Source organism: Sminthopsis crassicaudata, chromosome X (assembly GCF_048593235.1).
Source record: "Sminthopsis crassicaudata isolate SCR6 chromosome X, ASM4859323v1, whole genome shotgun sequence".
Classification (NCBI taxonomy): Eukaryota; Metazoa; Chordata; class Mammalia; order Dasyuromorphia; family Dasyuridae; genus Sminthopsis; species Sminthopsis crassicaudata.
Window position 1 is genome coordinate 87,917,159 of NC_133623.1, and position 24,230 is coordinate 87,941,388.

The 24,230-nt window shown below is 43.2% G+C and overlaps 2 long non-coding RNA genes across 10 annotated transcripts in view; both read left to right on the forward strand.

The window, feature by feature from the left end:
- The window catches only part of LOC141548957 (uncharacterized), a 1,406,018-nt gene extending 1,385,105 nt beyond the window's left edge, over positions 1-20,913 (forward strand). For all 8 annotated transcript variants that reach the window (XR_012484173.1, XR_012484174.1, XR_012484180.1 and 5 more), the window contains one exon: positions 19,654-20,913. This is a non-coding gene — a long non-coding RNA (uncharacterized LOC141548957). The remainder of the gene's footprint in view (positions 1-19,653) is intronic.
- Positions 10,330-17,870, forward strand: LOC141548962 (uncharacterized). 2 transcript variants are annotated; one of them, XR_012484198.1, is made up of 3 exons: positions 10,330-10,448; positions 11,518-11,616; positions 12,487-17,870. It is a non-coding gene; the product is annotated as an uncharacterized LOC141548962 (long non-coding RNA). The 2 variants fall into 2 exon arrangements; XR_012484197.1 differs by lacking the exon at positions 10,330-10,448 and having other exon boundaries at positions 10,980-11,616.
- Positions 20,914-24,230: the final 3,317 nt, after the last annotated feature.

The window sequence follows — 24,230 nt, forward strand, 5'->3', positions numbered from 1 at the left end:
CTGATGCTGAGTGAAATGAGCAGAACCAGAAGATCACTGTACACTTCAAAACAATACAGTATGAGGATGTATTCTGATGGAAGTGGAAATCTTCAACATAAAGAAGATCCAACTCACTTCCAGTTGATCAATGATGGGCAGAGGTAGCTACACCCAGAGAAGAAACACTGGGAAGTGAATGTAAATTGTTAGCACTAATATCTGTCTGCCCAGGTTGCATGTACCTTCGGATTCTAATATTTATTGTGCAACAAGAAAATGATATTCACACACATGTATTGTACCTAGACTATATTGTAACACATGCAAAAAGTATGGGATTGCCTGTCATCGGGGGGAGGGAATAGAGGGAGGGGGGGTAATTTGGAACAATGAATACAAGGGATAATATTATAAAAAAAAAAAAATATATATATATATATATATATATATATATATATATATATATATAATAAAAAAAAATTAAAAAAAAAAAAAAAAAAAAAGAAGAACTGACTATCACCCAAGGGATTCTTTCCCTCTTTTTTGTACAGTCCTGAGAATGCTCTGTATTTCTCAGTCATGGTTTAGGCTTTTCCGACTGAGATTTTTTGGGTAACCTTTCAAAAGCTCCTGCAGAGCTTTAGCCTGGGAATTTCCAAGAAGGACTGATTTCCCTGTGGATGTATTAAGCATGTGCCCCCCTCAGACCTTGGCAGTGGATTTTAATTACCTGGTACTAACATTGATGTCAGAGGGGGAAAAAACCAAGCACATGCTCTTTCTCTCTCTCTTAACAGTTAACCTCAACTGAACCCTGGACTTTTAAGCAAGAGAAGTGAATAGATTGCAATTGTGCTGGAAATCACCACCATCTACGCAGGAGTGAGGGAGAGCCCCAGGTGCACATTGGGCTGGCTGTCCATCCCAGGTTCCAGGCTATTGAGTTTGTCAGATGTCAATATGCAACTAAACCAAGAAATGCCATGGGGCTTGCCCTGCCTGTCTTCCTTATCCCTATACATGTTTAACAAGAGACTTACAAACTATCAGTTAGATAATCTGCTTCCTAATTATTTTTCCCACTATGTCTCTGAAATTTGCTTTCAGAATTGGTTGTTATTTAACTCTTTTACCAGTTCCAAGATCTATGTGCGTAATTAAATCTAGATTCATTCATATATTCAAAAAGTATTTGTTTCTAAGAAAAAAAAAAACAAATTTAAACAAAAAATTTGGTTTCCAACCACAAGACTCGAGAGAAGCAGAAAAAGGTAAAAGGAATTCTTGAGAACTTTATTTCTGTTGTGGATATATAGAAAGTCCACATGGATAATTTGATTTTACTGATATAACATAAAAAGGGAAGTAGTAAAGGGAAAAGGATAGTATCAGAAAAAGGGAAAAGAGAGATAAAAAGAGGAAAACTACATCCCAGGAAGAGGCAAAGAAAATTTACCATATTTGAGGGAATTTAGAGAGGGGGAGGAACACTGTGTGAATCTTACTCTCATCAGAGTAGGCTCAAAGAGTAAATAATTGACATATTTGTTTTTCAGAAAATTCTATCTCACCTCATTAAAAGGGGGGAGAGGAAAAGGGAAAAGGAAAAGAGGAATAAGGGAAGGGTACAAGAAAGGGGAAGGGACTTAAAAGGAAGGGGGAGGGATACTAAAAAGGGAGGGCTGTGCGTGACAAGTGGGTCCATAAATTCAATACTGGGTAAGGGGTTCAGGGGGGACAAGGGAAAAAAAGCATAATCAGGGGATAATATGATAGCAGAAAATACAGAATTAGTAATTTTAACTGTAAATGTGAATGGGATGAACTCTCCCATTAAACGGAGATGGATAGAAGAATGGATCAAAAGTCAGAATCCTACAATATGTTATTTACAGGAAACACATTTAAAGCAGGGAGATACATACAGAGTAAAGGTAAAAGGCTGGATCAGAATCTATTATGCTTCAGGAGAAGTCAAAAAAGCAGGAGTAGCCATCCTTATCTCAGATCAAGCAAAACCAGAAATTGATCTAATCAAAAGAGATAAGGAAACAAACTATATCCTGCTAAAGGGTAGCATAGACAATGAAGCCATATCAATACTAAACATATATGCACCAAGTGGTATAGCATCTAACTTCCTAAAGCAGAAGTTAAGAGAGCTGCAAGAAGATATAGATAGCAAAATGATAAGAGTGGAAGATCTCAAACTTACACACTCAAAATGAGATAAATCAAACCACACAACAAATAAGAAAAGAAATTAAAGAGGTAAATAGAACATTAGAAAAATCAGGTATGATAGATCTTTGGAGAAAACTGAATGGTGATAGAAAGGAATATACTTTCTTCTCAGCAGTTCATGGAGCCTATACAAAAATTGAACATATATTAGGACTTAAATATCTCAAAATTAAATGCAGGAAGGCAGAAATAGTAAATGTTTTCTTCTCAGATCACAATGCAATAAAAACTACATTCAACAAGAAGTTAGGGGTAAATAGACCAAAAAGTAATTGGAAACTGAATAATCTCATCTTAAAGAACGACTGGGTGAAACAGCAAATAATAGAAACAATTAATAATTTCCCCAAAGATAATGACAACGATGACGCATCATACCAAAATTTGCGGGATGCAGCTAAAGCGGTAATAAGGGGACATTTTATATCTTTAGAGGCTTACTTAAATAAAATAGAGAAAGAGAAGATCAATGAATTGGGCCTGCAACATAAAAAACTAGAAAAAGACCAAATTAAAAACCCCCAACTAAATACTAAACTTGAAATTCTAAAATGAAAAGGAGAAATCAATTATATTGAAAGTTAAAAAAACCTATTGAATTAATAAATAAAACTAAGATTTGGTTTTATGAAAAAGCCAATAAAATAGATAAACCTTTGGTAAATTTGATCAGAACAAGGAAAGAGGAAAATCAAATTGTTAGTCTTAAAAATGAAAAGTGGCATCTTTCCACCAATGAAGAGGAAATTAGAAAAATAATGAGTTACTTTGCCCAACTTTTTGCCAAAAAATTTGATAACTTAAGTGAAATGGTTGAATACCTCCAAAAATATAGGCTTCCTAGATTAACAGAGGAGGAAGTGAATTGCTTAAGTAGTCCCATTTCAGAAAAAGAAATAGAACCAGCTATTAATCAACTCACCAGGAAAAAATCCCCAGAACCAGATGGATTTACATGTGAATTCTACCAAACATTTAAAGAACAATTAGCCCCAATGTTATATAAACTATTTGAAAAAATAGGGGATGAAGGAGTCCTACCAAACTCCTTTTATGACACAGACATGGTACTGTGAGAGAAAGAAAACTATAGACCAATCTCCTAAATGAACATTGATGCTAAAATCTTAAATAAGATATTAGCAAAAAGACTTCAGAAAATCATCCCCAAAATAATACACTATGATTAAGTGGGATTTATACCAGGAATGCAGGGCTGGTTTAATATTAGGAAAACTATTAGTATAATTGACCATATTAACAATCAAATTAACAAAAACCATACGATCATCTCAATAGATGCAGAAAAAGCATTTGATAAAATACAACATCCATTCCTATTAAAAACACTTGAGAGTATAGGAATAAATGGACTATTCCTTAAAATAGTTAGGAGTATATATTTAAAACCATCAGTAAGCATCATATGTAATGGGGATAAACTGGAACTTTTCCCAGTAAGATCAGGAGTGAAACAAGGTTGCCCACTATCACCATTACTATTCAATATCGTATTAAAAATATTAGCCTCGCCAATAAGAATCAAGAAAGAGATTGAAGGAATAAGAATAGGTAATGAGGATATCAAACTATCACTCTTTGCAGATGATATGATGGTATACTTAGAGAACCCCAGAGATTCTAATAAAAAGTTATTAGAAATAATTCACAACTTTAGCAAAGTTGCTGGATACAAAATAAATCCACATATATCCTCAGCATTTTTATACATCAACAACAAAATGCAACAGCAAGAGATACAAAGAGAAATTCCATTTCAAACAAATGTCGAGAGTATTAAATATTTGGGAATCCATCAACCAAAGAAAAGTCAGGAATTATATGAGCAAAATTACAAAACACTTGCCACAAAAATAAAGTCAGATTTAAATAATTGGAAAGACATTCAGTGCTCTTGGATAGGCTGAGCGAATATAATCAAGATGACAATACTCCCTAAACTAATCTATTTATTTAGTGGTATATCAATCAGACTCCCAAGAAACAATTTTAATGACCTAGAAAAAATAACAACAAAATTCATCTGGAAGAACAAAAGGTCGAGAATATCAAGGGAATTAATGAAAAAAAAATCAGATGAAGGTGGTCTAACTGTACTTGAACTAAACCTCTATTATAAAGCAGCAGTCACCAAAACCATTTGGTATTGGCTAAGAAATAGACTAGTTGATCAGTGGAACAGGGATAGGTACACAGGACAAAATAGGGTTCAACTATAGCAAACTAGTGTTTGACAAACCCATAGATACCAACTTTGGGGATTAGAATTCATTATTTAAAAAAAACTGTTGGGAAAATTGGAAATTAGTATGGCAGAAATTAGATATGGACCCACACTTAACACCTTATACCAAGATGAGATCAAGATGGGTCCATGATTTAGGCATAAAGAATGAGATCATAAATAGTTTTGAGGAATATAGGGACAGTTTACCTCTCAGACTTGTGGAGGAGGAAGGAATTTATGACCAGAGGAGAACTAGAGATCATTATTGATCACAAAATAGAAGATTTTGATTACATCAAATTAAAAACCTTTTGTACAAACAAAACTAATGCAAACAAGATTAGAAGGGAAGTAACAAATTGGGAGAACATTTTTACAATTAAAGGTTCTGATAAAAGCCTCATCTCCAAAATATATAGAGAATCGATCCTAATTTATAAGAAATCAAGCCATTCTCCAATTGATAAATGGTCAAAGGATATGAACAGACAATTCTCAGATGATGAAATTGAAACTATATCCACTCATATGAAAGAGTATTCCAAATCACTACTGATCAAAGAAATGCAAATTAAGACAACCCTGAGATACCACTACACACCTGTCAGATTGGCTAAGGTCAGAGGAAATAATAATGATGAATGTTGGAGGGGATGTGGGAAAACTGGGACACTGATGCATTGTTGGTGGAGTTGTGAAAGGATCCAGCCATTCTGGAGAGCAATTTGGAACTATGCCCAAAAAGTTATCAAACTGTGCATACCCTTTGATCCAGCAGTGCTACTACTGGGCTTAAATCCCAAAGAGATATTAAAGAAGGTTAAAGGGACCTGTATGTGCCAAAATGTTTGTGGCAGCCCTTTTTGTAGTGGCTAGAAACTGGAAAATGAATGGATACCCATCCATTGGAGAATGGTTGGGTAAATTGTGGTATATGAATATATGGAATATTATTGCTCTGTAAGAAATGACCAGCAGAATGAATATAGAGAGGTTTGGAGAGACTTACATGAACTGATGCTGAGCGAAATGAGTAGAATGTGGAGATCATTTCAACGATACTGTATGAACACATATTCTGATTGAAGTAAATATCTTCAACATAAGGAAGATCCAATTCAGTTACAGTTGATCAATGATGGACAGAAACAGCTATATCCAGAAAAGGAACACTGGAAATTGAGTGTAAAATGTTTTCACTATTTTTTTCTACACAGGTTTCTTATACCTTCGGAATCCAATTCTTATCTGGCAACAAGAAATTTGGTTTTACACACATATATTGTATCAAAGAGATACTGTAACACATTTAATATGTATGGGATAGCCTGTCATCTAGGGGAGGGAGTAGAGGGAGTGAGGGGAAAATTTGTAAAAGTGAATACAAAGGATAATCTTGTAAAAAAAAAATTACCCATGCATATGTACTGTCAAAAAATTATAATTATAAAATTAATTTTTAAAAAAGAAAAGAAATGACCAGCAGGATGATTTCAGAAAGGGTTGGGAGAGACTTACATGATCTGATGCTGAGTGAAATGCACAGAACCAGGAGATCATTATACACTGTATGATGATGGAAGTGGATATCTTCAATAAAGAGAAAATCTAATTCAGTTCCAATTGATCAAAGATGGACAGAATCAGCTACACCCAGAGAAGGAACACTGGGAAATGAATTTGGATTACTTGCATTTTTCTTTTTCTTCCCAGGTTATTTTTACATTCTGAATCCAATTCTTCTTGTGCAACAAGAGAACTGTACAGTTCTGCATACATATATTGTATCTAGGAAATATTACAACATATTCAACATGTATAAGGCTGCCTGCCATGTAGGGGCGGGGGTGGAGGGAGGGAAGGGAAAAGTCGGAACAGAAGAGAGTTCAAGGGACAATGTAAAAAAATTACCCAGGCATATGTTCTGTCAATAAAACGTTATAATAAAAAGACTATTCTGCCATTTGGCGCATATTACTTTAGTATGGCCACTACATTGTTTTTTTTTTTATGATACTTTTAAGCAAAAAGTAGATCTGTTTTTGGTTTTGTTTTATCTGAGATCCTGATTGCTACTGGTTTATGTCTTGCTCTTCCTTGGTCCCACTGGACTTTTTACCCAATTTTTAATTGCTCATTTCCCCAGCTTATTCGTTTGATTTTATATTTATATTAAAGCTGGTCTGTGTTTCCAACATGGGAGCACTTTGGGAAATGCAGTCTCCAACACATCAGCCATTCTGACACTGCTCTTCTCCCAGCTAGTTCTGCATGCCCATGGTTGCAGGGGATTGATTGAGGAAGACATGTGGTCCCTGCTTTACTGCTCTGGGCTGCTGGCTGTTCCCAGGAAGAAGCCCTGATCTCTGAGACTGCAGATAGTGCAGCTGCTCAGGGTCCCCGCTACCTCACCAGAGGCAGTTCTGGTCCTGAGGGTCCCTGAACCCTTGTGACCAAAAGTGGTCCTTGATTACTTAATTAACTTGGAAGACATGTCAGTGCCGCCATCATTTGCATTTTGATATTTTGTTGGAGATTTTTATTCATTTTTATTGACTGAGTATTCTAGAGCTGACTGGTGGTTTGGGAAGGAAATGGATGAAGTCACCTGGCAGAGAAGTCTGAGCCGCAAAGAGGCTTCCTCCTGTCCAGGCTCTGGGAGGTTTGTGTTACACAGAATTCAGTGCCCAGGATGCACAATGAGGAGGACAGATGCGCATGCGCACTTGGGTGGCCCTCTGTCCTTTCCCACCTGTTCTGATCTCCTGTCTCCTCAGGCCTGGACAAAAGAGCCGATGCCGCCCTTCCCCCAGACCCCCTGCCCTGTCCCCCCCCCCCCCCCCCCCCGTTCTGCTTCTGCTCTGGGGGCTCTCAGGAATCCAAGTCCCGTCCAAGGCCTGGGCTTCGCAGCTGCTGCCGAGCTTTTGTGCTCTTCCTTTCAGGGGAGCCCGGGCCCCCTCCTTGACCTCCGCCTCCTGTTCTCCCCCAACCAGTTTCGGTAAAAGAGCCGCCCCCCCCCCTCCCCAAGCCGCGCTCAGCGGCCTTCCGGCTCCCAGCCCCGCAGCCCGGCCCGGGGACCCAGGACCCTGGTCAGCGCCGGGCCCTCCTGGTGGGAGAGGCACTGCGGCCGCCCCCTAGCGGGGCTGGGTGAGGAGGGCCCAGAGCAATGACGAGGGGGGGGCTCCCAAGTGCTCTGGGCTAATGTCCCAGCGCCCCCTCCCCTCTCCTGAACCCCACTCTCTCCTCCCTCCCCCCGATCTGGGAGGAGCCTAGCTCCCCGCAGGTGACGTCACAGGGCCGCCCCTTCCCACCCTCTATTTAATGCCAGTCTCCTTTGTCTGGAGGTGAGGATGTGCCGGGGCCGGGGCGGCGGGGGGGTCTGTGCGCCCCTCACTCAGGCCCTGCCTCTCCGCCTCACAGCGACCCCTCCGTCCCCCGTCTTACCCTCGTCCTCCGGACGGACCGAGCCGAGGGTCCTGAGCGCCTAAGCCGCAGTGAGTGAGGGGGCCCCCTCCCTGCTCCCGCCGCAGCCCCTCCCTTTGTCCTCTCCCATCCCAGCCCTTCCCTGAAGCCCCCTCCTCCGCGCCCCGCTTTCCTTCCTGCCCAGTAGGTGTGGGGGAGGGCGGCTACCAGGGAGCATCCGCACCTTTGTCTGGGGGGGGGGGGGCGTGAATGTGGCTGAGATCCTGGGCGTGGCCGCGTCTGTGTCCCTGAGGGGAGGTGGGGGGGGCGGGGGGGCGGCGGAGGCCGAGGACCCTTTGGGGCCCTCTCCTCCCAGTTCCTGAAAACCTGCGGCCCCTCCACCCCCGCAAGCCGCGCTCAGCGGCCGTCCCGCTCCCAGCCCCGCAGCCCGGCCCGGGGACCCAGGACCCTGGTCAGCGCCGGGCCCTCCAGGTGGGAGAGGCACTGCGGCCGCCCCCTAGCGGGGCTGGGTGAGGAGGGCCAGAGTAATCTCATAGGGGGGGGCTCCCAAGAGCTCCGGGCTAATTCCCAGCGCCCCCTCCCCTATCCTGAACCCCACTCTCTCCCCCCTCCCCACGATCTGGGAGGAGCCTAGCCCCCCGCAGGTGACGTCACAGGGCCGCCCCTTCCCACCCTCTGTTCAATGCCAGTCTCCTTTGTCTGGAGGTGAGGATGTGCCGGGGCCGGGGCGGCGGGGGGTCTGTGCGCCCCTCACTCAGGCCCTGCCTCTCCGCCTCACGGCGACCCCTCCGTCCCCCGTCTTACCCTCGTCCTCCGGACGGACCCAGCCGAGGGTCCTGAGCGCCTAAGCCGCAGTGAGTGAGGGGGGCCCCTCCCTGCTCCCGCCGCAGCCCCTCCCTTTGTCCTCGTCCCATCCCAGCCCTTCCCTGAAGCCCCCTCCTCCCCGCCCGGCTTTCCTTCCAGCCCGGTAGGTGTGGGGGAGGGCGGATATGAGGCCCGGGAGCATCCGCACCTTTGTCTGGGGGGGGGGGGGGAAGGTCGTGAATGTGGCTGAGATCCTGGGCGTGGCCGCGTCTGTGTCCCTGAGGAGAGGTGGGGGGGGCGGGAGCGTGCACGCGCGTGGCTCAGTCTGGGAGGCTGCGGGTCCGGGGGGGCGGGGGGTTGGGGGGGGCGGCGGAGGCCGAGGACCCTTTGGGGGCCTCTCCTCCCAGTTCCTGAAAACCTGCGGCCCCTCCACCCCAATAAGCCGGGCTCAGCGGCCGTCCCGCTCCCAGCCCCGCAGCCCGGCCCGGGGACCCAGGACCCTGGTCAGCGCCGGGCCCTCCGGGTGGGAGAGGCACTGCGGCCGCGCCCTAGCGGGGCTGGGTGAGGAGGGCCCAGAGCAATGACATGGGTGGGGGGGCTCCCAAGTGCTCCGGGCTAATTCCCAGCGCCCCCTCCCCTCTCCTGAACCCCACTCTCTCCCCCCTCCCCCCGATCTGGGAGGAGCCTAGCCCCCCGCAGGTGACGTCACAGGGCCGCCCCTTCCCACCCTCTGTTCAGTGCCAGTCTCCTTTGTCTGGAGGTGAGGATGTGCCGGGGCCGGGGCGGCAGGGGTTCTGTGCGCCCCTCACTCAGGCCCTGCCTCTCCGCCTCACAGCGACCCCTCCGTCCCCCGTCTTACCCTCGTCCTCCGGACGGACCGAGCCGAGGGTCCTGAGCGCCTAAGCCGCAGTGAGTGAGGGGGGGGGGCCCTCCCTGCTCCCGCCGCAGCCCCTCCCTTTGTCCTCTCCCATCCCAGCCCTTCCCTGAAGCCCCCTCCTCCCCGCCCGGCTTTCCTTCCTGCCCGGTAGGTGTGGGGGAGGGGGGCTACAAGGCCCGGGAGCATCCGCACCTTTGTTTGGGGGGGGGGGGGCGGGCGTGAATGTGGCTGAGATCCTGGGCGTGGCCGCGTCTGTGTCCCTGAGGAGAGGGGGGGGGGCGGGAGCGTGCGCGCGGGGCTCAGTCTGGGAGGCTGCGGGTCCGGGGGGGTGGGGGGGGGGCGGCGGAGGCCGAGGACCCTTTGGGGCCCTCTCCTCCCAGTTCCTGAAAACCTGCGGTCCCTCCACCCCCGCAAGCCGCGCTCAGCGGCCGTCCTGCTCCCGGCCCCGCAGCCCGGCCCGGGGACCCAGGACCCTGGTCAGCGCCGGGCCCTCCGGGTGGGAGAGGCACTGCGGCCGCGCCCCTAGCGGGGCTGGGTGAGGAGGGCCAGAGTAATCTCATAGGGGGGGGCTCCCAAGAGCTCCGGGCTAATTCCCAGCGCCCCCTCCCCTATCCTGAACCCCACTCTCTCCCCCCTCCCCCCGATCTGGGAGGAGCCTAGCCCCCCGCAGGTGACGTCACAGGGCCGCCCCTTCCCACCCTCTGTTCAATGCCAGTCTCCTTTGTCTGGAGCCGGGGCCGGGGCGGCGGGGGGGTCTGTGCGCCCCTCACTCAGGCCCTGCCTCTCCGCCTCACAGCGACCCCTCCGTCCCCCGCCTTACCCTCGTCCTCCGGACGGACCGAGCCGAGGGTCCTGAGCGCCTAAGCCGCAGTGAGTGAGGGGGCCCCTCCCTGCTCCCGCCGCAGCCCCTCCCTGCTCCCGCCGCAGCCCCTCCCTGCTCCCGCCGCAGCCCCTCCCTGCTCCCGCCGCAGCCCCTCCCTTTGTCCTCTCCCATCCCAGCCCTTCCCTGAAGCCCCCTCCTCCCCGCCCGGCTTTCCTTCCTGCCCGGTAGGTGTGGGGGAGGGCGGCTACAAGGCCCGGGAGCATCTGCACCTTTGTCTGGGGGGGGGGGGGGGGGGGCGTGAATGTGGCTGAGATCCTGGGCGTGGCCGCGTCTGTGTCCGTGAGGGGAGGTGGGGGTGGGGTGGGAAGCTGGGGTGCGGCGGAGGCCGGCCGGGAGCCCCCTCTGGGGACCCTCCCTCTCCCCGGTCTCCGATGGGCGCTTCCACCTTTTGTCCCTGCAGTCCCAGGCCTGGCCGGAGGCTCGGAACTCGGACAACCTGGGGGATCGGGGCTTTCCACTCCATCCTTTTGTCCTATCTTATCCGGGAGATCAAAGGGCTCGGAAAGGTTTGCGGCGGCAGGCAGAGCTTAACGTGCTAAAATCCGAGCTAAAATATGGAGTCCTCAGAAAAAGAGGGAGGGGTGATGTTATTTCTCAGGATCTCTCCCTTTATAGAATAATTCGCCTTTAACATATTTTCTCTTAAAGGTTTTTTTCTTCATTCCCATAAAGATATTATACAGCATTCATTTTGATAAGAATTTAAGTGAAGACCTCTTCCCCTCCCCCTTCCCCCTATTGTCTCTTTTGTATGGTGGGCTTTTTTTTTTTTTTTTTTTTTGTCTTGTTTTGTTGTGTTTTGTTTTAATTAAATGACAATTTTTTTGTTCTGGTTACAACTAGCTTATGATGAAAAGGATGTTTCCATGTATCTGAACAAAGAAGGAGATGGGTTCCTTAGTCTTTGAATTTTAGTGATTTACAGGCTGAAAAAAAGAGAATTGTTTTAATTCCTGCTTCTCTCCTGATGAAGGATTTGGGCTATTTTGTCATAAGGCTTTTGAGAGCTTGGATGTTTTTCCTCTGAAATTTTTCTATACTTATCTTTTCTTCTAGAGAAGAATGATTCTTTACCCTGGAAATGGGAATCAGTTTGTTCTATATCTTGCGTATATGCCACACAGAGATTTTTGCTACAAAGGTCTTTTTCCTCAGGTAAGTGTTTTGCTGCAGATTTTAACTGCCTTAGGAATTTGGACAATTTTATAGAAGCAGAATTAATCTTCTTTTGTTTACTGAGATTTTCTCTGTTCCTTGTTCTGGCATAATCTCTTTCCCCATCCATAGGTACAAAAAGGAACTTCCTCTTTGCTCCTCTAATTTGCTATAAATTCCCTTTTTACATCTAATTCATATATCCATTTGTCATTTAATGTGATAGTTGGTGTGAGGTGTCCATGAGCTATCAAATTTCTGGAAAATTTATCTTGCCTTATCTCATTATTAAAAATGAAATAGCATGTCCTTCCCTGTCCCACTGCCTGCTCTCTTTGGATTTCTTATACACTAAGCTTTTTATTTGATTTGCTTATGTACGTTTCACACGTGATCTTTTGCATTGATCGATGTTTCAATTTCAAGAAGTTCATATTATTTTCTGTGTGCCTATGCAGTCAGAGAGGGTCATCTTCCTGAGTTCCAATCTGGCCTCAGCTACTTGCTAACTGTGGTACCCTCACCAAGTCATTTTACCCTGTTCACCTCAGTTCCTCATTTGTCAAATGAGCTACAAAAGGAAACGGCAAACCCTTCCAACGCCTTTGCCAAGAAAGCTCCAAATAGGGTCAGGAAAAAGCTGACAGGACCAAACAACAACAAATGGTTTCCAAAATCTCTGATTTTTAGAATAGTTTGAGATCTGTTCCTGATAATTACTAATCCCAAACCCTGTCTTTCCCACTTCCCTCAATTCATTGTGTCTATTGAGGTTTTCTGTTTCTTAAATCACTAGGGTATCCCATGGATTCTGCCCTCTCCCTGAGAATGCCATGCCATGTAACAAATCTCATTTTGTTTTTGTTTTAGGGAGGAAAAGAAAAGTGAGCCCAGCTGTTTGATGCATTTGGGAAAAGGAATGCAGAAGTGTAACACCTATGGACCTCTCACCTCCTGGAAGAGGACAGGTGATGGTGTCTTCTCTTGTATCCTTTTCAGTCTTTAACTTTTTCTTACAGGTCCTTTCCAGTGTTTGCTTTATCGTTCTTTCCATTTAAATTGATTTTGTTTACCCTTCACTTTGCATCATTTCACAGAGATATTTCTCTGCTTCTCTCTACTCAATACATGCTTCATTTCTTATAACAATATAGTAATATTCCACAATATCCATTTCCAATGCCTTCTCTGGCTATTCCCACTTGAGAGCATCTAGTTTGGTTCCAGTACATTTGCTGTCACAAAAAGTGCTGTTAGAAATTTTTTGCGGTATATGGGGATTGTTTTCTTCTTGGTGCCTTCTCATCATGTAATGTATTATTTGTTTTAAAGGCTTTGGATATTTTTGTTACTTTCTTTGCATGATTCCAAAATTACATTCCAATGAAGCTCATTGCTTTTGGCCAGAAGAAACAATTGTGATTTACACTCAGTCTGCACCATCAAAATCCATCCAATAACCAAGTGTGGCTTAGGCTAGTATGTGCTATTAGAAACGCAGTGACAGCCAGAGTGATTTGGATTCAAAGCTTTGTCAAGAAGCTCCTTCTGAATTCTCATGGGCTTTATCAAAGTCAGGTTTTTCTAAGCTCTCTTTCAAGAAACTATAAATGAATTAGAAGAGTTCAATATCTCAGTTTGTTTTTCAAATATACAATACACAAGTGGGCAAGACATCAAAATATCTAGCCTCCAGACTCAGAGACATGCTGCAAGGTTGATGGGATCAAATTTCTATTCCTTTGGACAAACACCTTGGTAAGGGGTTAAACTATACCTGTTACCTGCCATACTGTTTTTAGGTTTCCCCAGATGGTTTTGTAAATCGTAAGTTATTTTCCACAAAGCAGGGTTGTCTGTATTTCTCAAACAGTAGAGTATTGTGGTCATTTAATACTGTGTCTTCTATACCTAAACCATTCCATTAAATCACTACTTTTTTATATATTTATTCATTCATAAAAACAAATTAAATATAGAAAAAGAAAAACAAAATAGAAAAACATTCTCATGTGCACAAAAGAATGGGAGAATATTCAAAATATGAAACAATAAATTTCCAGTTCAAGAAATCATATATAATTAATAGTACACATTTTATTGAGAATTGCCCATATATTCTTTGTTTCCTTTTAGGTTCGCTTTTGTTTGCTGCTGTATATATTTTTTACATTATTCTTTTTTCCTTCCCCCTCTCAGGTTCCCCCAGGAAGGCTACAATTAAGTGCTGAAATATTTCTACGTAAATACACACATAAATATGCATGGATACATACACACATTTATATAAGTATACAAACACACATATTTAGACATGGATAATCATACTCATTTATACACTTTTATTTATATGCATTTATGTGAGATTGTACTATGCTTGTTTGTTCTCTGTTTCTCTGAGATGAGATCATCATCCTTCATGAGTTCAAATCTTTTTATCTTTTTTCTAAATCTACAAAATGGTCATTTGCTACATCATGGCAATATTTTGTTTTATTACTTGGTCTCTCATAACTTCTCTGACTTCCTTTTGCCAAATTCTAACTTTCAAAGAGTCACTTTCTTCTTTAAAACTTTGGAGTTATGAGTTGCTTGACTTTATTTCCATAATCCTCTGGATATGGTTGGATGCTTGTTATTTTTTTTTGTTTTTCCTCATTGTCTCTGATTTGGTTTTTAAAGTTTTCTCTGAGTACTTCTAGAAAACTCTATTTTTTCCTTTTTAATATATTCATTCATTTATTAAAACAAATTAAAAAGTAAAAGAAAAACAAATTAGAAAAAACATTGTCTTGTGCACAAAAGAACAAAAGAGGACTCAAAATATGAAATAATAGATTTCTCGTTCAAGAAATCATATATAATTAATAGTACATATTTTTTTCAGAACTATCCATTTATTCTTTGCTTTCTTATAGGTTTCATTTTTATTCTCCACAATGCACTTTTCACATTATTCTTTTTCCCCCCCCCCTTTTTTTTGCCATCAATGTTCCCAAAGAAGGCTACAATTAAGTGCTGATATATTTGTACATAAGTATACAAATACATATAGACATATACATACATACATTTATATAAGTATGTAACATGCACTCCTGGCAGTCTGTCCTAGGCCCAACAGAGTACATTTAACCACTGACCTTTGCAGTGTCAACTCTACCCGGCTCTCCTCCTCTGAGGCCTTCAAAGGTCTCTGGTCACAATTTCTTGAATAGTAGTTTAATAACCAGTAGCACACTCAAGAACAGCCACGTGTAATCTTAAAAGCCTTTATTATGCCTACTCACATAATGCCCTGACTTAATGCCCTGACTTGTTAGCTCCCTAGTGAACACCTGGTCTGAAGACCCACATGTTCACTACCAAACTCCTTACCTCTCGGCTATCCATCAGTTTGGCTTGGCTACCCCCGGCTAGGGAGCCAGGTTAAAGAGAGTGACTTGCTGTCTGCAGTGGGCTTATAAAGGGCCTGTGAGGTTGCACACATAGCCAACCAGCGAGAGAGCCGTCACCCATTACGAAGTTATCTCAATATGACCAGGATCCCACCCACAGGGCAGTCCTATATCCACAGAGATTACTTCTGGGCCACTCAATCTCCTGTTGTGCTGTGGCTGCCCATTTAAAGGATCTTTACATAAGTATACAAATAAATATATCTAGACATATATAATCATACTCATACATATGTATACATTTATATCTATCTATATAAGACTCTACCATGCTTGTTTGTTCTCTGTTTCTCTGAAATTGAACATCATCCTTCATGAGTTCAAGTCTTTTAATTTTTTCTAAATCTAGCAACTTATTTCCTACATCATGACAATATTTTGTTTTGTTATTTCTTGTTTTCTCATAACTTCACTGACTTCCCCTTGCCAAATTCTAACTTTCAAAGGGTCACTTCCTTAAAATTCTGGCTCTCTTACGTGACTAAGTGGATAGAGCAGGAGACCTGAAGTCAGGAGGACCTGAGTGCAAATCTGATCTCATATACTTAACACTTTCTACCTGTGTGACCCTGAGCAAATAAATCACTTATCTCCAATTGCCTCAGCAAAAAACAAACAAATAAATAAACAAAAACTTGGATAGCCCTTTCGAATTGATTGACTTTCTTTTAATAATCCTCTGGATTTTGTTGGATTCTTGTAATTTTTTTTAGTTTTTCCTCAACCTCTCTCATTTGATTTTTAAGGTCTTCTTTGAATTCTTCTACAAATTCTTTTTGAACACTATCCATTTACCCTTTGGGGTAAGGGAAGCTTTTCCGCTTCAGTATCCCCCTCTAATGATAAATCCCAGTCTTGACTCTTTCTGTAGTTGCATTATTTCTCCTTTGCTTGCTTTTTTTTTAAGTTAAAGTGTCATCACCTAGATCTGAGAGGGGGAGATGGCGCCTCTGCCTCTGGATCTTCTTTCAGTTTTCCCCTCTGACTTGGAACTCAAAAACCAAGAACTCCACCCTTTAGTAACAAAGCCAGCAACTACCCTGTGCCTCTGCTTCTGCCCTCACAGGGTGGGTGCTTTTTCCTTCTTTCCTAACAGCACAGCTGGGCCTGGCATTCCTTATCAGCAGATATTCCAGGACTTCCTTATCAGTCTTTCTGGCATCAGATCCCCAAGTGCTGTCCCAGGAGGTAAAAGTCCTTGTGATTGGGGCTGAGGCCACCTGCAAACCAGCAAGCCCCAGGGCTCCCTGCTTCTTCTAGGGGAGCTGGACAGAAGATGTTTACATTGCTTAATCCTCCATAGTGGGGTCTTTCTTCTGGACTTCTCTGGTTGTCCTAGGATACCCCTATTCTGCCCCAACTTTTATGTGTTCATCACTTGTCTATATTAGCTCAGAAATTCAATTTTCTTTTGTTGCGAATGTTCTGAACTATTGTTTCATCTTCCCAAAATCTTCCCCAGGAGTTGTTTTCTTCAATGGATTTTTGCTCTTCCTTTTCCATCTAGAAATTTCTACTTTTTAAGGTTGTTTGCTTCATTGACGTTTGGTACATGTCTGCCCGATTTTTTGTGCTTCTTTTAACAAAATGTTAATTTTCTTGTGAATCTCTCTCACTTCTCCTGTACATTTTTCTTCTACTTCTGTTACATATTTTAAAAATGCTTTTGGAGTCCCTTCAGAAGGACTGAGACCAATTCATACACACACCAATTTGAGGCTTCACATGTAGATGTTCTGGCATCATTATGATCGTCTGATTTTCTGTTTTGATCTTCCGTGACACCATGGTAGCTTCGTACACTCAGAATTATTTTGATGCAGGTTTCCAGACTGTGTTGTCACTTACTCTTGGGGTATAGTGGGAGCTGTCCAAAGTTTCTTAAATCGAGAGTAAAGGGCTTGGCCTCTGGCTTGTTGCTTCGAAGCCTGAGGACTGGCAACTTCCCTGCTGTATTTGGGCCTCTAGGCTTCCCAGGTGTGGCCATTAATCAGCTGATTCAAGAACCTCCATGTGGAACATGAGACATTCAGAGGGACCTTCCACAGCTACCCCATCTCATAAAAACCCAACATATAAGATGAAACAAAACAAAGATGTTCAACATTTGTCGATTGATTGAATTTTATACCCGTGAATAGAGGTAAAATCTGGTTGAAATGAATATTAAAGCAAAGCCAGGAATGTGTGTGTTTCTGTGTGGTGTGTGTGTGTGTGTGTGTGAGAGAGAGAGAGAGAGAGAGAGAGAGAGAGAGAGAGAGAGAGAGAGAGAGAGAGAGAGAGAGATTGATTTGACTTTTTGGAGTCAGGGAAGGTGAGTTTAAAGCCTCATAGGTTATAAGGACCCTGAAAAGATATCTTACTGTTTCATAAGCCAACCTGCTGCTCTGTGTCCACTGGTGAGAATCAGAAACAACTGAGTTCAAATCCCGCCTCCCATACCTACAATTTGTGTGATCCTTACCAAGTCTTTAAGACTCTCCCCCGTGTTAGTGCCAGATTGGGCTCATTAATCTCAATGCTGAGAGGGTTTCCTGGGTCTCTTCTGTCTATATTTGAGAGGAAACCATCTTGGAAGGACACAGAGCAGCCAAGGAATGGCACAAATTGTAGTCCACCCCCATGGGAAGGCGCTGGACTCCCCAGAAAGAAGCAGCCCTCACCAGCATGGAATGTATAGCTCAGTTTCTCAGGATTACTGGGGCAAATTGTGTTGTAGAAGAAAACCTGCACTCGAGACCACCCCAGACTGTTAAAGGGGAGACGGACAGATCCCCACATATGCGTCGGGCCAGGTAAGCTATTTGCTGGGAGGGGGACACAAAAGGTTAAAAGCCAGAATGACTGGGGATCAAGAGCAAGTGTGACTCGGGGTTCCTTGGAACTGTTCTTCCTCTTTCCATTAAAGGTAGTTTGCATTCTCTGTGGAATTGCAGGGCCTGCTCACATTCCCTTGCAGCCACCACACACTAAGACTAGGGACGGTCCTGTCTCAGACAGAACAACTGGCGTTTTTCCTCAGGGCAGGTGGTGAATTCAGAAAGGACTGAGACCCTGCAGAACTTCAGAGCCCTGGCAATGAGCTCTTTCTTTCTCCTTCCCTGGCTGCATGGCATCCTCCTCAACCATGGCTTCCCAGCAGTTTTCTGGGGCTTCCAGAGGGGGGTTCAGGGGTTAGAGCACTGGGCGGGGAGTCAGGAAGACCTCTGTTCACAGGCAGCCTCAGGCCCTTGGCGAGCATGTGGCCTTGGGCAAGGACAAGGCAGAGCGTCCAAGGCAAGCATTCTTTGCTCTGTCTGCCCCTTCAGTAAGAGTGACTCCCCAGGTGAAGGCGTCCCTGCTCTTAGAGTAGTCTGAGGCGCTAAGAGGTCAGACGGGGTGACCGTGGTCATGCCGCTGACGTGGGTCTAAAGCAAGATTTGAGCCTTCCTGACTTTGAACCTGGCCCTCTATCCTTAGCAATTAAGACACCGTTCAAGCCCCAACTATGTCATGCAGCCTTTCTTGATTGAAAAGCTGCTGTAAGCCTTGCTCCCAGACTGCCTTGCATTTTGCATTTGTGTTTCTTCTCATGTACATTTACACATTTTCTGTCTTAGCAGAACCCAAGCTTGTCTTGTTAGGGACTGTGTCTGTAACAGTGTTTGCATCTCCAGAGCCTACGACCATGCTGTCCATGGGCTTGTGGCTCGTCACTTAGCCCATCTGGCTTTGTATGTGCCGGCCACATTGGAGGAGTCAATCCATGGCTGAGTGAATGAATACATTAATGAGGTGGAGGTTTCAGCTAAGGTACTTATTAGTGATTACAGTGATTCATCATTTTATAGGCCCAGTTTATCCTTTCATTTATCATAGCTAAACCATGTATTCTGTTACAGTTTAATTTACTATGTGCTATGAGGTATTGGTCTTCGATCAAAATTCTGCCAAACTGCTTTGCACTGAGGCATCGATTTTTTATACCAACTCTACACAGTTCCCTCTTTCTGTAAGTGGACTGTTGGGCAAACCTTTAGTGGAGCAATTTTAGAGAAAAGTGAATTTACCCCCGGACTCGGCTTCAAGGGAGAAAGGGAGACAGGAAGGGAGTCGTGCGTCTGGGAAGGGAGGGGGCTGGGAGATGACTCAAGGACACATGGACCCGGGTACTGAGGAGCAAGAGAAGGACGGGAGCAGGCAGGAGGAGCCAGCCACCGCCCCACAAAGGAGAGGACAAGCAACATGTGGACTGAGGAAAGACACATGGCACCTGAGCATGGATGGACAGGAGGCACACAAGCAAGTGCCAGACGTGAGGCTGAGTGGCAGAGCCAGCCAAAGGCTCCCCTTGTAGTGCTGGAGGTCTCAAGCCAAGCCCGGATGCTGAAGCTGCAGAGCTGGAAGGAATGAGGCTGCAGGAAAAGCCCTTTTTGTTCTTCCTCCCAACTTTTTCATTAATACCTTTAGATTCTTCCCCTCATGTAAAAATATGCCATGCGGTTTCCTGTTTCTTACACCACAGTATCCCATGTTTCCCTCCCTCTCCTTCTGCTTCCTGAGAGTCATGGCATGTGACGAGTGGTCTTTTGTGTTTTAGGAATGAAAAAAATCAACACAACTGTTAAGTCCAGAGAGGAAAAGACTTATGGTAGGAGATAATCTTTTTGGGAATATTCCTATTCCTGGAGGATCACTCTCTTTGGAAGCAACACTTGTAATCTCTAGACACATGGAGGGGAATGATACTTGTGATACCTGATATAATGTTTCTTCTACTACTTCTACTTCAGGAGCTTCTGCTTTGAACTACTTCTAATCTCTGAATATTCAGAGGAAAAGACTTGTGGCGGGAAATAATCTTTCTGAAAACACTTCTCCTTCTAGAGCTTCTTCTGTTTTTGTACTACTTCTAATCTCTGAATATTCAGAGGAAAAGACTTAGGAGATAATCTTTCTGAAAACACTTCTCCTTCTGGAGCTTCTTCTGCTTTGAACTACTTCTAATCTCTGAATATTCAGAGGAAAAGACTTATGGTGGGACATAATATTTCTGAAAACATTTCTCCTTCTGGAGCTTCTTCTGTCTTTGAACTACTTCTAATCTCTGAATATTCAGAGGAAAAGACATGGTGGGACATAATATTTCTGAAAACACTTCTCTTTCTGAAGCTTCTTCTGTCTTTGAACTACTACTCTCTGAAGATTCTGAGGAAAAGACACTTGTGGATAGAGGAGATAAACTTTCTGAGAACCTTTCACTTACTACAGGCTTCCTTTCTGGGGAACCACATTTAATACTCTGTAGATGAAATGCTGATGGGTGAAGACAAATACTATTAAAATCTTTCAACTACTACTCTCGGGGATACGCACCTACTCTACTCTCAGAACTCAGGGGAAAAGACAATGGAGGTAGAAAACACTCTCTCTGGCAACATTCTGGTGCAAGAGAGAGACTGGGAAGGCCTTCTGGGCAACGAAACCAACCTTTGAGAGAAACAAAGGTGGGCTCTATGGTCCGTCCAGCACGGTCTGAGACTTCACCTTGTTTCCCTTAATAAAGGTAGGTTCCTTTGCCCAGAAGCTTTCCAGTTTCTGTCTTACACTAGTTACTTCGGGATTGCTCTCTATGGAAACACATCTAGACGGACATCACTCAGCGGACAAGATCTTTGTGGCAGGACACTTGTTCTGGGAACATTCCACTCACTACGGGCTTCCTCTCTGGGGAAGCACGGCAAGAGAAAAATTGGACATTTAATGCAATAGAGGCCGCTGAAGCATTCCTGATGAAAAGACAAGAGCTGAGAAGAAAATGTGAGTCTCACATTGAAGACTCAAAAGCTAAATTCAAAGGTAAATATGATAGAGACCTCTCAAGTTACTCATTACTCATACCCTGTGTACACTTCTAGAAGGGAAGACGATAACCATGTCTCCTAAGAATTTTATCTTTACTAGGCAGGTAGAAGCATTCAAACTAGAAAGAGGTTTTGGAAGTGAAGGGTCTGGATGGGGATGATGCAAAATAGATAGGTGAGAAATAAGGATGCCCTGGCAGATGGTAGAAGGGAGAGAAATAATGGAGGAAATGATCTCATAAAATAAGCATTCAGGGAAGAGGTTTTGCCTTGGAGTGGAAAATGATGATGAGGGGAGTGACCAATCCTTGACCTTCCCTCCCATCTAAATTGGTTCAAAGTGGGGAAATATCTATATCTGTATTTATATGTACTTCTTCCATGGGTCAAAAAAATCTATTTTATCCTAAAGGTAAGTAGGATAATGGGAGAAGAGAAGAAAAAAGTGATAATAAAAAAGTGGGCAGAAAAAAGAATGCCGTGGTTATGTGCAAAATAGAAACTAGTGGGGAAATGGGATAAAAAGAGAGAAGGAAAAACAGAAGCAAATACATCATGACTGTGTTAATGGGATGAACTTCTAAATGCAAGTGGGTAGTAAAATGTATTAGAAACCAGACTTCCAGACTATGTTTGTTTTTTATTTTTTGTATTTTGAAAAGAAACATATTGGAAAGAAAGAGAACCAAAGTTAAATTAGTGGGCTGGAGCAGAAACTGTTATACCTTATATGAAGGATAAAACATAACGGAAGCAATCGTAATGTCAGAAAAAAATGCGTAGTAAAATTAGGCCTCACTGAAAGGGATTAGTGTGCAGCCTAATTCTTGTTTAGGGAAACCACAGTCAATGGTGTCAGAAAAGAAATAGTGAACAAGGGCATAGGATTCAAATTTTTAAAGGAAAAGTTAAATGCATTACAGGAAGAAATAGACAATAAAATTATAATGGCAGGGCACCTCAACTTTTCCTGTGTGACTTAGACTAATACAATTATAAAATAAATAAGGAAGAAGTTGAGGAGAATAATAAAACTTAGATGACTTAGAAAACTTACATGTAAAAGACCTCCAGAAAAAAAAAAAAAAAAAAACTAAATAGGAATAGAATGGACTACAGACAGATGTTGCTTTATTTCAATTCATATCATGCAAACTGAATTTTATGTGAGGAATTCTCCCAAACCACCTCTGTACCATACTGGGATCTTGTTCTGCTCCTGCCCTTCAGTTCGGTACTCTGTGGCCTCCTAAAGATCTGCAGAGAGACAGCCACCATCACTGATTGATCCGGGCTTGCCTTAAGACCTCCAGTACTGATGCAGAACCACTTGCATTCAATGCACCCGCCTACCTGAGAGTCTGGCCCCTGCATTTGGATGTTTTGTCCATCATTGGAGCACCACGTCTGTCCCATGCCACAGGATTCCATGTCCGTGCCTTGTGGCATGGTCTTCCTTTCAGTTCCAGCCAGGCTCTCCTGGGGCTGGCCCCTGCAAGAAAGTGTTCCTCCTGCTCTTGATTCTGTATATCCAGACTTTATGTGTCATTGGCCCATGTGCTGGCTCCACAGGGGCACAGTCTCCTTCCTGCCTCCCTTCTGGCTTTTTACACATCCGTGGGTAAATTCACATTATATAAAATATCTGCAGAATGATTCATTGATAAAATTTAAGGACTATGCTGCTTTCTCCCCTCAACTTCTCACTTCCCTTTTAGTCTCAGCTGCATTGATTTTGTTTGTGGAAAAGCTTTTTAATTTTATGTCAGCCAGAGTGTCCATTTAGCTTCTTTTGAACCTGTCTGTCATTTGCTTGGTCATGATTTCTTTCCCATTTTCTTCTGGGCTTCTCTGTTTATGATGTTAACCCATACGTCCAAGGAATATACCCATTTTCAGCTTCACTCTTGTGTTTCCTGTGAAACCTTTTTCCAACCTCAGATTCTGTTACATTGTTTGCCAATTTTCCCAGCGGCTTTTGTTGACTTGTGAATTTTCCCACAGCTGGGATTATTAGCTTTGTCAAAGAAATGGATGATGTGCTCTTTTGCTCCTGTATGCTGTATACCCAATCTGTTCCTATGGTCAGTCTTTGTTTCTTACTCAATAATACATTTTTAATCATACGGGCTTGCTAGTGTAGTTTTATGATCTGGCACTGCTAGGCCCTTTCCTTCCCAATTTTCCCACTAATTTCCATGATAGCCTTAATTTTTGTTTGTCCAGACGAATTTTGTTATCCTTTTTTAATGTTCTCAAGAAATTCTCTGGTATTCTGATTCGTATTGCATTGTATTAGTAAATTAATATAGGCAGCATTATCATTTTTGGCCTGGCGATGAGTAATTCATATTTCTCCCCTTATCTAGAGCTGGTTTTAATTATGTAAAAGGTGACCTGTGTTGCTTTCTATGTTTTGGCAGGTTGACTTCTAGATATTTCATACTATATGTAATTTCAAAGGAATTTATCTTTCTCCTGGATTTTATTGATAATTTATATGATACTGATAACATGCTTGGGTTTATTTACACTCCTGTCTTGCTGATCTTAGTAAAAATTTCATTTATGTTTTAATAGATTCTGTAGAGTTCTCTAAGTAAACAATCATATCATCTGAAAAAAACTTTTTTTTTATTTATTGTTTGCCTCTTTGCTGTTTATAATTTCCATTTCTTTGCTTTTGATTTAGTGCTATAGTAAGCATTTCTGGTATAGTATTGAATAATAGTGATGAGCGTGAATATCTGTTATGTTTCCAAAAGAAAAAAAAATTATTCTTGTCAGAAATTATTTAATAGTAAGGTCAACAAATTACCATTAAATAAGGCCAAATAAAACCTCAGTGGTATATGATAAATTGGAAGGTCACAGAGATTATTTTATAACAAAAAAGGAACTCTTCATGATGCAGATTTATCAGTTTTACAGAGGTGTACAGAGTTTGAAAATAGTCAGCTGCTGGGCATGTCAGGAGTGTGATGAGGAGATTTTAGGGTGAGATAACTGTTCAATTCAATACTTCATTGGCTTAGAACTTATTTTATCATTCTGTGACTTTTTTTGAAAAGTCTCCTTCACTGTTTCTTTAAGGATTTCTGCTATGGATCTGTCAAGCTCACTGAAAAAGAAGGACTAACATACTACAAGTTGGTTATTTTATTTTATTTCTTTTAAGATATATTTAGGCTCATTCTACCTTATCTACTATTAAATCTTATTAAAAGATTCATTCAGTAAATTTAATTGGAAATTAAGACTTAAATGATATTTATGCTAGCTTAGGTCTTCAAAATGAAAGGAAACTTCAAAC